Genomic DNA, 13,776 nt, shown 5'->3' on the forward strand with positions numbered 1-13,776 from the left:
AATGTGTTGATAAGTGCAGGAGTAAGGCTGCAGATTCACAAAAAGGTCAACACATAAACCGAGGCCTTCAAAGGGTTGAAAGGGGCCATATTTTATGCAATCACTGGGGTCCTAAAAATGTGTGTGTGTTAAAATATTAGTGACATAAATCTTACTGTTTAAACCTTTTTCTTTTCATTTTTCAGTGCTGGGGATTGAACCCAGGGTCTCACACGCTAGTCAAGTGCTTTCATCCCAGGTTCCATTTTAACCATTTTTAAATGTACAAGTCAGTAGAATTCACACTGACTTACGTGAAGTACATTCACAATGTCATTCAACCATCATTGCTGTTTCCAGAACTTTTTGATCACCCCCAACAGAAACTCTGTACCCATTTAATAATGACTCTCCCCATTTCTCCCTCTCACCAGCTGCCAGTGAGCTCTATTATTTTTCTCTGTATGAATTTGCATATTCTAGGTACCTCAGATAAGAAGAATCACACAATATTTGTCCCTCTGTGTCTGGCACCCTTCACTTAGCATGATGTTTGCAAGTTTCACCGTGTTGTAGCATCTATCAGAATTTCATTCCTTTTTATGGTCAAATTATATCCATCATATTATATGCCACACTTGTTTACCCATTCATCTGTTGGTGAACGGGCTCTTTTTAAATTCTTATATTTCAACTAAAGACAATCATAAATTTCTGATGTCTTAAAATGTAATTTCAGAAACAACCAGATACCACATGCTTCCTGATGTAGATGATCTCACTTCTGAAGTGTTCTTGTCCAAAATCAAACTCAAATCCAATCAGGCCTCTAGATCTATCTACCGCTTTATAGTATTAAATAACAATGTACATGAATGGGACATTCAGCAATATTCAGACTGTGGAAAAATATATAGCATAAATGGATTGTTTTTCCACAAATAAGTAGCAGGAGGAAAAATAAAGACTAGAAAGGAAACCTATAGATAAAATATACTTAAAAGTCATATGAACTAATCTCAATGTGTGGATCTTAATTCAACCAAATTGTTTTAGAAACATGTTTATGTTCAACTTATTAGAATTGGAACATGTGAGTATTTTACATAATTAAGGAATTATTGTTAAATTTTTTGAGGTGTGACACTGGTATAGTGGCTTTATTTAAAAATAATCTTTAACTTTTAGAGATCCAGAATGAAATGTTTTCAGAAGATAGAGCATGATCTGGTGTTGGGAATATACCTCAGTTGGTAGAATGCTTGTCTTGCAAGCACAAGGTCCTGGGTTCAATCCCCAGCTCTGCAAAAAAAAAAAAAAAAAAAAAAAAAAAATCTCTGGGATTTGCTTCACAATTATACCAGGAGAAGTAGAGACTAAGCTGAGAGAAGATTTCATGAGTTGATAACTATTGAAGTTGTGAGATGCAAACTTGGGGGCATATTATATTGTTTACTTTTGTAGTGTTTTAACTTCCCCAAATTAAAAAAAAAAATTAAATGTCATTTCAGGGACTTGCAACTTACTTTTGGACTAATCTTCATCTAATACTCTAAGAATTTAGCTTTCAGTTTCCTAGAAAGCATTCTTCATCCACACTCCATACTTCTATGAACAGGAGTAAAAGATGGTAAGTTAGTATATGCATTTTGAGGAACAACTTTCAAAGGTATGCTTTTGTCATCTGAAGAACACCAGATATCAGGGAGTTTTGTAATTCTGTAATTCTGTGGACTTTGAAAAAAACCAACGTTACTTATTTTTCTTTTTCTTTTTTCCTTTTTTTTTTTTTTTTTTTTTTTTTGATGCTGGGGATCAAACGCAGGACCTTGTGCATACTTGTCAAGTTCTCTATCACTGAGTGATAACCCCAGTCAAATCTATTTATTTATTTCCTTTTTTCACAATCTTTTGTCATCATTGTTGTTGTTCCCAGGCTCGGCCTGGAACTCCTAGACTGAAGTGGTCCTCCTGCCTCAGTTTCCCAAGTTGCTAAGATTACAGGCTTGCCTCCATTTTTTTTTTTTTTTTTTTTTGAAGGTCCTGACACTGTGATTTACCATGAAAGAGATATCACTTTGTGTGCTTTATATTTGCTGTTCCTTCTTAGCCTAATAGTAACTATTTTCCATACATACTATCAGCCCCCATTTCACAGATGAGGAAACGGAAGTCAGAGAGATTAGTAATAGCTAACATTTATTTGTTAACCACTTACAGTATTTCAAGTTCTGGGATAATTACTTTAAGTGAATTTGCTTATTTAAGCCTCTCTCAACCTTCTGAGCTAAGCACTATTATTATCCCATTTTGTAGATGAGGAAATGGAGGTTAGAGAGGCTAAGGAACTTGCTGGCAACTGCTAGGGCCAAGCATCCTCTCAGTGTGGCCCCAAAGCCCAGGCACTCTCCACTTATCACTTCCAGGATGCAGCCTAACAAGTGGTTCTGAGCAAGGATTGGAGCTCTGCTATTTATTATCTACATGGCCTTGGGCAAATGACTTAGCTTTCCTAAACCTGATTTCTAATCTGTAAAATAGGGATAATAATAGCAGCTCCCTAATAGGGTAATGCAGAGATTAAATGAGACAGTGTGTCAAGAGGTTAGTTATAGTGTTTGACCCATATTCAAGGGTCAGTTGATATAATTTTTTTGTGGTGTTTGTGAATTGAACCTAAGGCCTAGCCAGGCCAGACATCACGTTATCACTGCATGCATCACTGGTCCTTTTCATTCTTAAATTTTGAGACAAGTCTTCCTAATTGCCCAGACTGACCTTGAATTTGTGATCCTCTTGCCTCAGCCTCCCCACCTAGCTGGGATTAGATACATACACCATGCCCAGTGATGTTTCTGGGGAGGTTTCTCAACATCAGATTGCCTTACACCTTAGGAATCTTCTAGAAGAATTGACCTTCCATGACCACCTGGACTATTGTATGTAGACACTACTCTGAAATTTTTCTGTGTAGGAAAGAGAGGTGATTTACTTTGACCTTTTTTTTTTTTTTTTTTTTTTTTTTTGAGATCCTCAGGATTGAACCCAGAACCTTGAGAATGGCAGGCACTGAACCACTGAGTTACATCACAAGCCCTTTCTTCTACTTAATTAGAGTCAGGACTGGGATTATTCTGGCCTTCCAGAAATAAAAAAACTAAAAGCAAGTCACAAGAACCAGAGTCACTATGTCAGTATGGGTGTTGCCCTGATGTTCTGTCTGAAATTGGTTCATGATTCAGGCAATAGAAGCCCTTAGGGACACGTGTGCTACCCCAAGAGTCCTAGGTGTGGACACATATAAATAAAAGAGTTGTTCGCATGCCTGTTCATTTCACTGCCACGGAATAGGAAAAGTACATGGGCTTTGGAGGCTTGGGGATCTAAGTTTGAATTCCAACTCTACTACTTGCAGGCTGTGTGCAACCAGAAAGTTCTCTGTGCTTCATTTTTTAAGAGCTATGAGTTGCAAAGATAATAAAGCTAATAGTCATAGACTGCTATGTGCGGATAATGTTCTTTTTATAATAAATTCATTTAATTTTTTAAAAAATTAATATACTTTATTTTAAAAGCAGTTTTATGCTCATTGCAAAATTGAGTGGCAAGCACAGGGTTCCTCTATACTCCTTGCCCTCCAGCTTCTCCCACTTTAACATCCCACACCAGCACCCCAGGGAACATTTGTTAAAATCAACATAGCCCCTGGCACCACTGATCTTTTTACTATTTCCATAGTAAACTCACCAATTTTGTCTTTTCCAAAATGCCATATAATTGGAATCACACAGTATGTAACCTTTCAAACTGGTTTCTTTTACCCAGTAATCTTTAAGTTTCTTCTGTGTCTTTCATAGCTTGGTATCTCATTCTTTTCAGTGCTAAGTAATATTTGTTGTCTGGATGTACCATGGCTTACTTATCTATTCAGCTAATGAAGGTTAACTTTGTTGCTTTCAAGTTTTGGCAATCATGAATAACGTTGTTATAAACATCATGCTCAGGTTTTGTGTGGACACAAATTTTCAATTCATTTGGGTAAGTACCAAGGAGTATTATTGCTGGATTGTACAGTATGAAGATGTAAGTTTTGTGAGGAACTATATTTTAAAGTAACTTCTGTTTTGCATGCCCACTAGCAATGAATTGGAGGTCCTGCTGCTCTGCAATCTCACCGGCATTTGGAATAGTAGGTGTTGAGGATTTTGACATTTTTTCCCCCTTTTCTCCTCTGTGCTTGGATAGAGCTCAGGACCTTGTGCATGCTAGGCAAGGCTCTTAAAGCCACAGGGGTCTTTCAGACCAAGCCTTTGTGAGCCTGTTCCCACCTTGCAGTGTGAATTCCGGCAGTGCCACCTGGACATGGCAGGCTCTAGACTAAGTTGGGACCACCCAGCAGGGACCTGTGTGTGGCTCTGAAGAGCCACTCTGGGGACAAGTGGCCAACAAGACTCAGTTACTTCTGGACAGCACTACCCTGAACAGAGTCAGGAAAGTCCAGAGCCTGACTTGGACAGAACTTTGATACATTCTGTAGAGCCCTGATGTCTGCTCTGGGCAGTTGCCACTCCATATTTCAGGCGAGTCCAGCAGCTTCCATTGACCAGTGGTGACGGGATCTCCAGGCAGAGCCTCTCGGATACGGCGACAAGGACCTCAGAGCCCACAGTCTCCCAGGACAGCCTCGGGTGCCCGCATGGCCAGCATCTGCGGCGCGCCCGGGTGCTGTCGGGCAGGCCGGGTGTTTATCCCCCGAGCCGCCAGCAGGGAGCCTCCCTTTCGGCTCTGCTCGCGCGGTCGCGGGGGGCGGCGCTGCGCTGCGCCGCGCTGCGCTCCAGCCCGGACCCGGCCGGGGCCGTGGATGCCTGGTCTCCGCTCCTGCTGCCTGCCGGGCGGGCTCCGGCGGCCGGTGAGTGTGGGGCGACGGGGGTGGTCGGTCGGTGGCGGGCTGGGCCCAGTAGGGAGGTGGGGCGGGCTCCGGCAGACCCACTGGCCGTGCGGGCGGCGGGGGCCGCCGGCGCCTCCTCCTCTCCTGTCCCCTGGAAACGGCGGCCCGGACTCCCGGCTCTGGTCCCCTGTCCCTGGCGGCACTTCGGGGCTCGACAGCCGGGGGTGGGGGCCAACTCGGAGGGGCGGGGAGGGAAAGCACCGGTCCCTTTTGGGGCCAGTCTGGGGGGCGCTGGAGGCAGGACAGGGTGGCCTTAGGTTTGGTGGGATTTGGGGCTTGGAAGAGCCCAGGTGGCCCAAAGCTGCGGGATGGGGTCTGCAGCCTCGGGGCTGGGGGGCTTTCCGGGGCCAGGCCAGGCCCCCAGATGGAGCAATCCGGGAGTCGCTGAGGAAGACAGCGGGGAAGGCGAGCACCTCCACTGAGCCCTTTATCCCTCCCAGCGGCCTTCACCCTTTCACTGCCAGGCCGACAGCGGGCTCCTCTCAAAGGAGCAGCTGCTAGACAGCTGGCAAAACAATGGAGACCCCGCTTCCAGGCCCCCTCTTCTTGGGACAGAAGACGGTGGGGGGGGGGCGGGAAGCGGATGGCAGGCTTGGGGGATTAGATGGTGCAGGCGGCTCCCTGCGACTGGCTGCTCACCTCACCTTTCCCTGCAAGGGGTGGGGTGTGTGTGGGAAGGTCAGACAGCCTGCCCCAGGCCTCTGGGAGAGACCGCCCCTGACGCCCCCGCCCTGCTAACCTGTCATGCCAGTTGTTTCTTGCCAATGGAAGGGGAGGTGGTAAACTCAGCTTCTCCCCCGAGTCCGCGTTAGGGGGCCACAAGCAACTTGGTAGCAAGCCTGGTGAGGATTGGGTCATGCTTCTGGCTGAGATAAGGCCTGCAGGGACACACCACACGTTGGGGCTTTGTTGTGGGGGTGGAGATGGGGTGTTTCCTGGTTGCAAGGCACATGTGTTATGTTGATTAGTTGGTAAGAGTGCTGCCAGAATGAGCCAGGAGTGGGGAGGAAGATAACCTGTTTTTTAAGTGGTGGACATTTTGCCTGGTCACTTGGCCAACTGGGCATGTATGTGGTGGAGGCCTCAGAGTTTGTGTGTATGTGGAAAAGGATGAAGGCTGCTTCCTGGAGGAACTCTTTTTAGTAAGGGCCTCCCAGACCCCAGATAGTCCATCAAAATGAGAATTGAGATTCTTCCCCCTTTACCTTGCCAATGACTTGAGCTCATTTGCATGTTTTTCTCATGGTGTCCCTGGCATGTCTGTGGCAGAGGAGGTCCTGTAAGTGCCCCTATGGGAGAGTGAACTGTGGCAAGCACATATGTATGTATGCACTGTGGCCGTATTGAAAGGTAAGGTAAGGTCATTCCAGTGAATAAGAGCAAGATCACCTTAGCAGGACACTGAATCTAGAGGATATTGAATCAAACTGGCTTTCCTTGTGCTTCCTGGATGTGGAACCCTTTCTTGAGCAGGTTGGTGTCCTATTGTCATAGCAACAGGCATGGTCTAACATTCTCCCACCCTTTCTGGTTCAGGGGCTACTTTCTATTTGGGATACCAAAAGTTGCTCTCCTGAGGTCTCTGGCTTCCTGACAAACCTTGCTGGCTCTTTGTCAAAGGCCTGCAACCTCCTCAGCTTCCCCCTGTCCTTTTGTGATGAGGTTTTTCCAGGAAACATCCCTCCTGGTGCGGGACATGACTTGGCTGGTTATATATAGCCTTGGGTGGAGGTGTGCTTGTCCATTTGGGATGAGGATATTTAAGTGGGGGCCTCAATTCCAGGAAGGACAATGGCTTTGGGGTCAGCTATTATGTTGAGGGGATTAGGAAAATGAGAGGATTGTGACTGGGGGTATATGGTGGGAGTGGTAGGGATCATAGGCTAGAGGTCACTTCCTTTAGGATCTTTGAACTTTGGACAGTTGATGACAAGGTACCTGCATTTCTGAGTGTCTAGTTTGTTTACTTTCTCCAGGCCTGGTGCAGGTGCCAGGGTGTGTGCCTGAGGGCTTCCTCCCCTGCTCCAGACTCCTCAGAAATCATCATGTGTATTGTGACCTTCCTGACTCCTGCCTGCTCTCAGTCCATTCATGGGCAGGTGGGCAACTAGGCTGTTGCCCAGAACCCCTTTCACTGACCTTGCTTGAGGCTGCTCGTTAAGGGGGGCATGTATCTTCAGAAGTTGGACTTGAAAACTCTGGGGTCCCTCAGAAGCAAATACCTGAAGGTAGACTGGGAGGGGCAGACCTGGGGCTTGTGTGAAAGGGAGAATCCACCCTGTTGGGGTGGAGCAGGGAGTTGCTGGGATTCAGGAAGCTTTGATCCAGACTTGATTGTGTCACAGGTCTCCAGTGCAGCTGTGGGGTGTTCTTCGTCCTTTGAACCAGAGAGGGTCTGCCTCCAGTCAGTCGCCCTAGCCTGGAGTGAGTGCCACAAACAGGAATAAAAGCATCCATGTAAGCTGGGTGGGTCCTGTTGTGGCCCTGGGCTGCAGACCTTGTCTCAGGCCTGCTCAGAGTATAGTGGGTAAAACCAAGGGGCTGGGGCCAGGTTTAAAGATTTGAGGGGACTCAACTCACTGTGTGCTGTGATTGACAGATTCCCATAGAACTCAGGGTAGGGCCTTGCTGGTTTTTCAGATCTGCTTTGGGCCAGGCCCTGGGGGCTCTAAGATCTCTATGTAGTACCCCACTTTGATCAACATTCCCCTCCGCACAGCTTTACGGAAGTACCATTATCATTTTTTTGAGGTAGCCTGAATTTGAGGATAGGATGGTGACCAAGTAGGAGCTGAGTTGGTGGGGTGGGGCTCAGACCTGGTAAGTCTTCACTTCTCCCACTCCCCCTTCATTTCCCTGCCCTTTGTGGAGGCAGGAATTGTGTGGCTAGTAAATTATTCACATTCCCTTGACATTTCAAAGTTGAGAGTCAGACAGCAGTTTAAATCGTTGAACTGATGATTTTATAAGGTCAGCTCCCGTTTTCTATGCCAGATACTTCCTCGTCACTTAAAGGGATTATTTTTATTTTTCTCTGGTATTCAAAAACGTTGGATGATGGGTTCAAGGTCACACAGCATGTCGAAGGCAGAGCAGGATTAGAACCTGCAGTTTTGTGGTAGAGTGGAATACCCATGCAGCAAGAGCTTGGGGCCGTGCCTGCCCTCGCAGGAATGCCTATCCTTGGAGATTGTATGGTTGGAATAGCGGAGTCTAGAGAGGAGATGCTACTGTGCTCAAGGTCACACAGAAGGGGGCGTGTGGCTTGGGGAGCGATAGCATAACTGGTTCTGCGGGCAGGCCCTGTTTGGAACCCGGGTTAGGACCTCTTTCGTCCGGGTTCTGCCCGGGCTGGCAGTTGCAGCGTTCCCAGGGAGGACCCTATCGCGGCGAAAGGCGCCACGGAGCTGCGGCTGTGGCTGCGCCCGCCAGCCTCGGAGAGCGGGGGCGAGTGGGGGGATGCTGAGGGCTCCCGGGCTCCCGGCACTACCGCGGGAGGGCCGGCTGATGTCATGCGAGAAGCGTGCATTCGGAGCAGGGTGCACACCTGGAGCCAGATAAGCTCCGTGTGACCTGGAGGTGAGTCACGCGGTGCTGCGGAGCTCAGCAGAACCGGCGGGAGCAGGCGCGGCGGCGGCGACTGGCCGCTCCCGCGGGGCCGCGCGGCGGGCCGGTCCAGGTGTTGCGCGACTCCTCTGGGCAGGGACTGAGATCTCCGTATGCGGGCTGGGGCGAGATAGGGGCCTCAGGCTGTAAGGAACCGCCGCTCTGGGAAGTCAGAGGCCAAGGGAGAGAGGCCCGGCTCTCTTGGGAAAGTATTTCCTTTGTATTTATTATGAGTGTGGTCTTGCTGGTGGGAGGTGGGGAGCTGACCTAAGTATTCACCCACGGCAGCCAAGTCTGGGTGCCCTTGTTCTGGGAAGCTAATGTTATAGTTTCCATTTCCTGGGGTTTCTGCTTTGCCAGCTGCAGGGTGACCCATTAAATCTGTCCCTACTTAAAGCCATAAGACACCAGTGAAGTCTCTTAACCAGGTCCCTCAAGTCACTGAATTCAACTTTTTAAGACAGGAAGGCGAGCTTTAAAATGATCCTTGCAAACCCCCGTTTACAACTTTAATGCGAATGAATGCTTGCTGCTACTCTGTCAAAACTACACTTTTTGTTTTGTTTTTTAATATCTTTAAATTTAGGAAAGTAACATGGGGAGGGGGAGTAGTTAAATCATTAGGAAATGTATTAAGTAGAAAACTGAAGTGTTACTTACCCTCCCTGCACCCTACTCCCGAGACAACTAGATACATTTTTGCAGAGGGGCCGAGGGGATGAGGGGCTCCTGGGGATTGAACGTAGGGGTTATTTAACACCGAGATACATCCCCAGTCCTTTTAAATTTTTATTTTAGGACAGGGTCTCATTGCTTAGGACCTCGCTAAGTTGCTGAGGCTGGCTGAGGCTGCCTTAAACTTGCAGGCTGGCCTTAAACTTGCCATCTTCCTGCCTTAGGCTCCTGAGCCTCTGAGACTAGAGGTGTGCAGCACACCTGACTCTGGACTAATTATGCTGGGGATTGAACCCAGGGCCTAGCACTCAACCAACTGAGCTGTATCCCCAGCACCCCCCAGACTAATTTTAAAAGCTTGTTTATATATGTATATGTATAATTATTTATTTTTAGCTAATATGTTATTAAAATATTTAATGTAAATATTCAAATTTTTTTCTGTGAAATAAAGAGCATACAAATAGGTAGAAGAAAAATGACACATAATCCCACTACTTAGAGCTTCTAGGCTTAGATTTACACACACACACACACACACAACACCACAACACAAACACACACACACATACATCTGCCAACTTATTCTCATTTTTAAAGCTTAAAACCATATAGATGAACACAAATCGCTTTGACTATTCTAAAATTCCCAATCTCCTCCCCAGAGCATACATTTTTCTATGAATATGTAAGTATTGTATGTAATGTACCTGTTGTTATTCATACACATATATACAGTTTTTAAAATGTTAGCATGCATTCTATCCTGCAACTTGCTTTCCTCACTTAACAAGTATTATAGAATTTTTCTAGGTCAATATATATAAGCCTGCATCACTCTTTTTAATAAGTGCCCCAGTCATTCTATAACTTAATTATTTCCATAGTGAGTATATTAATATTTATAGATTTGTGATTATAAACAATTCTGCAAAGCTTAGCCTAGTTTATTGTGTGACTATATCTATAGATGACCTTATAGAATTAGAATTATGAACATATCCAAAGAATATGTTTCATATTTGTGCTGTTTTCATTTATGTTCATAGACATCACCAATTTTCCCTCCTAAAAATTTATTCAAGCGCTTGCTTTAGCAGCATATTTGCTAACTTTGGAAGAATACAGGTAAGATTAGCATGACTCTGTGCAAGGATTACACACAAATTCATGAAGTATTCCATATTTTTGTAGTAAAGATCAACTGGCCTTCCTGCTGCAGTGATGTATATATCACATGAGTTTGTCCTCCTACCAACACATATGAGAGTTCCTGCTACCCATCCCATAATTTATCAATGTTATCCCATCTTGATAGTTTTTACTGAACTAAGTGAAAACAGTATATATCTGTGGTTGTTACTGAGACTGAACACCTGTTCATATGTGTTGGCCATGTGTATTCTGCATCTATGAATTGGCTGTCTATATCTTCGGCAGTAGCAATAGGGGGCTGTGAACTCAAACATGTGATCCAGTTTGGCCATGCACTCATTGGGTTTGCTTTTACTTCCTTGGACTATTTTCTACATGAAAGGGTCCTGGACTTGTTTTAGTCATATTTGTGCTGATAGTCATTTGTGCACTTGCTCATCCTCTCTATCATCCTATTTAGATTGGAAGAATGTACCAGTTTTGAAACTTACCATGAGCTAGGCATTGTACGTGTCATACTTATATATGCCATACATTTGTGTGTGTGTATAAAACTTAATCTTAATCCTTATGTGATAGATGCTGTTATCTCCACTTATTTTATAGATGGTGAAACCAGGCATACAGTGGTCTTAAGTGACTTGCCCAGGGCTTCATAGGTATTAACTCAGATTGTTCTCAGTTTTGTAAACTGACATCCAAAGCCTCTGAGCTCTTTCACTAGGCTTATTTACCTCTACGTCCCCTTGTATTTAGTAGTTGCTTGATAGACACATTTTTTCCAATATTTTTTCACAAAGATCTGCAAACATTCAGACAAGTAAAGAATTTACAATCAACACCTCCCCACCTCATAAATTCTGCAATTGGCATTTTCACATCCGTGTTTACCATATTTTTATCCCTTGATTGAGCTATCAAGATAGCTTAATTTTTGACATATCTCAAAGTAAACCTGTAGCCATTTGGTATACTTTACTCCACATCCTTTAGCCTACGTATCATTAACTAGAGTTCACTATTTGGTTTACAATTTTTTTCTTTTGCATAAATATCTGTGTTCAATGAAACACACCACATCTAATGCACACTACTTGATGACAGTTGACAAATACATATACTTGTCATCCCCTACCACATCTGGGATGTGAACATCACTCCAGGAGTTCCTTCATGCTCTTTCTCATGCTTTCTCTCATTCCCTTATCCCGGGATAACCACTGCTCTGATATTTTTTTTTAACCGTAGGTTAATTTTGCCTATATTAGAGCTTCATATGAATAGAATCATATCAATATGCTTTGTCAACAGCTTCTTCCCCACTTGCTTCAGATAATGTTTTTGAGATTCATTCTTCTTGTTGTCTTAGTAGTTGTTTCCTTTTTATTGCTAAGTAGCATTCCATTGCATGAAAATGTAAATTGTTTATCCATTTTTGTGGATGGACAGGTAAGTGCATATTTTAATGAACAGTCCTTACCTTCAAGATGTTCACAGTTTCAAAGTGATAAAAGCAATTGAGTTGATAGATTGTATTTTGTTTTGGAAATAGAAAGGTCAAGATAATTTAGGTACATACTCAAATTTACTTACATACCTTTCCTACACTTAAAGTAGGAGAGGCTTCTTGGAGTGAACTGTTAGGTTACATTCACTGGTGTGAAGTGAGAGTAAGAGAGAAGAGGAGGAGGTGGATAAAAAAATGCAGCCTGGAATAGGGATCAGGTAGATGGTTGTTTCAGAGCTGCTGAGGCTTTGGACCCAAGGACAGTGTATTGGCAAATCCAAGGTTAACGAGAAGGTACAGGAGCCAGCTCTTAGTGAAATGAGGGCCGAGGAGCATGGAAACAGCAAAACTAGTCTTGGGAGGGGATGGCTGCATGCAGTTGGGGTAGCTCCAGACATCGGCTCAGGAAAAAACCAGTCCACAGCCAGGCCTGGTGAAATGGGGATGGCAGTGGGGAAGGGGTGCCTTGTGGAGCTGTGTAGATAACAATGGCAGGACAGGGATGGTGGGGAAGGTCTGACATGTCTCAGTCTCTGAAGACCTGAGGGTTGAGATGAGAGGACTGCCTTTGACAGCAAGTTAATAACTAACCTATGTCCACAAGAGATTTGGAGAGTTGGAATTTTAGAGCTGGAAGAGCCTAGATCATCTAGTTCAACCTTGAGCAAGTGACAGGCCCAAGGTCCCCCCAACTGTGATTTGTTGGCAGGTTCAGGCCTAGATATCAGATCTAAAATTTTCATCCAGCACCATTCCCTGTCCTGCTGGTATGACTGACTCTGTTTTTCCTGCCTATTGCAATGACGATGAGGGGCAGGAATTTACATGAACTTACTTCTAAGGGACTTTTCTAGCTCAAAGACTTTAGAATTCTGGGGGCTGTTTTCCGTTGAGATTGCCCAGCTATCTAACCTCCGGCCAAGATCCAAAATTGGGTAAGGTTTGCAGAGTGAGTACTGGGTGGCTTGTTGGTACATACTTTAGGCAGGTAGGTTCTCTGTGATTGGGCTAAGGCTGAGATACTCTTGTTAATCCACAAGGTCTTTCTGTTTCCACCCCCTCTTCATTTCCCCGACAGGTACCCTTGAAGCCATCTTCTAAACCAGTTAAGATAGTGTGGGTAGTGACCAGCCAAAGATACCTTGTTTTGGTTTATGATAGGACTGTGCTACATTTCTATCAACATTCAGGAGAGAGAGAGAGAGACTCCTCTGTCAAAAGTACAGCCCTGAAGAGAGAGGATGCTGGCTGTCAGGCACTATGCTGCTCCCACCAAGTTCAGACCCAGCTGGCTAATACTGCGCCTGGCTATATGCCTTTTGGACTTTAGATTTTTTGTCTTCTAACTCTCAGAGAGTGTTCATAGAGCATTTAGAACTAACAAGTCCAGAGGGAACTTTGTTTTACTAAGTTGAAACTGAGGTCAGAGAGAAAGAGGTTCTTGCTATGCCCACAAGAAGCTAGTGACCTGGTCAGATTTCCTACCTCTTTGGACATGCTCCACAGCTAAATATTTCTCTTGAATTACATTGTCCAATGTAAGAGCTGCTAGCCCACAGAAGTTGTTGAGTACTTGAAATGTGGTTAGTCTGAATTGAAATATGCTTCAAGTATAAAATACACACTGAATTTCAAAGACTTAATATGGAAAATAGAACATAAAAAAGCTCTCAATATTTTATGTAAGGATACATGTTGAGATGGTATTTTGAATATATTGCATTAAATAGAATATATTATCAAAATTAACAACTTTTATATATATATAAAACCAGCCTTGCTATGTTACCCAGGCAGGGCTTGAACTCACAATCCTCCTGCTTCAGCCTCCCAAGTAGCTAGAATTACAGGCATGTATCACCATGCCTAGTTTTACCTGTTTATTTTTATCTTTTTAATGTGGCTA

The 13,776-nt window shown here is 44.6% G+C and overlaps 2 protein-coding genes across 2 annotated transcripts in view; both read left to right on the forward strand.

The window, feature by feature from the left end:
* The window catches only part of LOC306656084 (unconventional myosin-XVIIIa-like), a 53,963-nt gene that overhangs the window by 35,325 nt on the left and 4,862 nt on the right, over positions 1–13,776 (forward strand). The gene's annotated exons all lie outside the window — the stretch shown is intronic.
* Positions 4,870–13,776, forward strand: part of LOC306655992 (unconventional myosin-XVIIIa-like) — a 96,669-nt gene continuing 87,762 nt past the window's right edge. The window contains 1 exon segment of the mRNA XM_079130747.1: positions 4,870–4,887. The gene's annotated coding sequence lies outside the window, so the exon portion shown is untranslated.

This window comes from Sciurus vulgaris (genome assembly GCF_902686455.1).
Source record: "Sciurus vulgaris genome assembly, chromosome: 3".
In the NCBI taxonomy this organism is placed as follows: domain Eukaryota; kingdom Metazoa; phylum Chordata; class Mammalia; order Rodentia; family Sciuridae; genus Sciurus; species Sciurus vulgaris.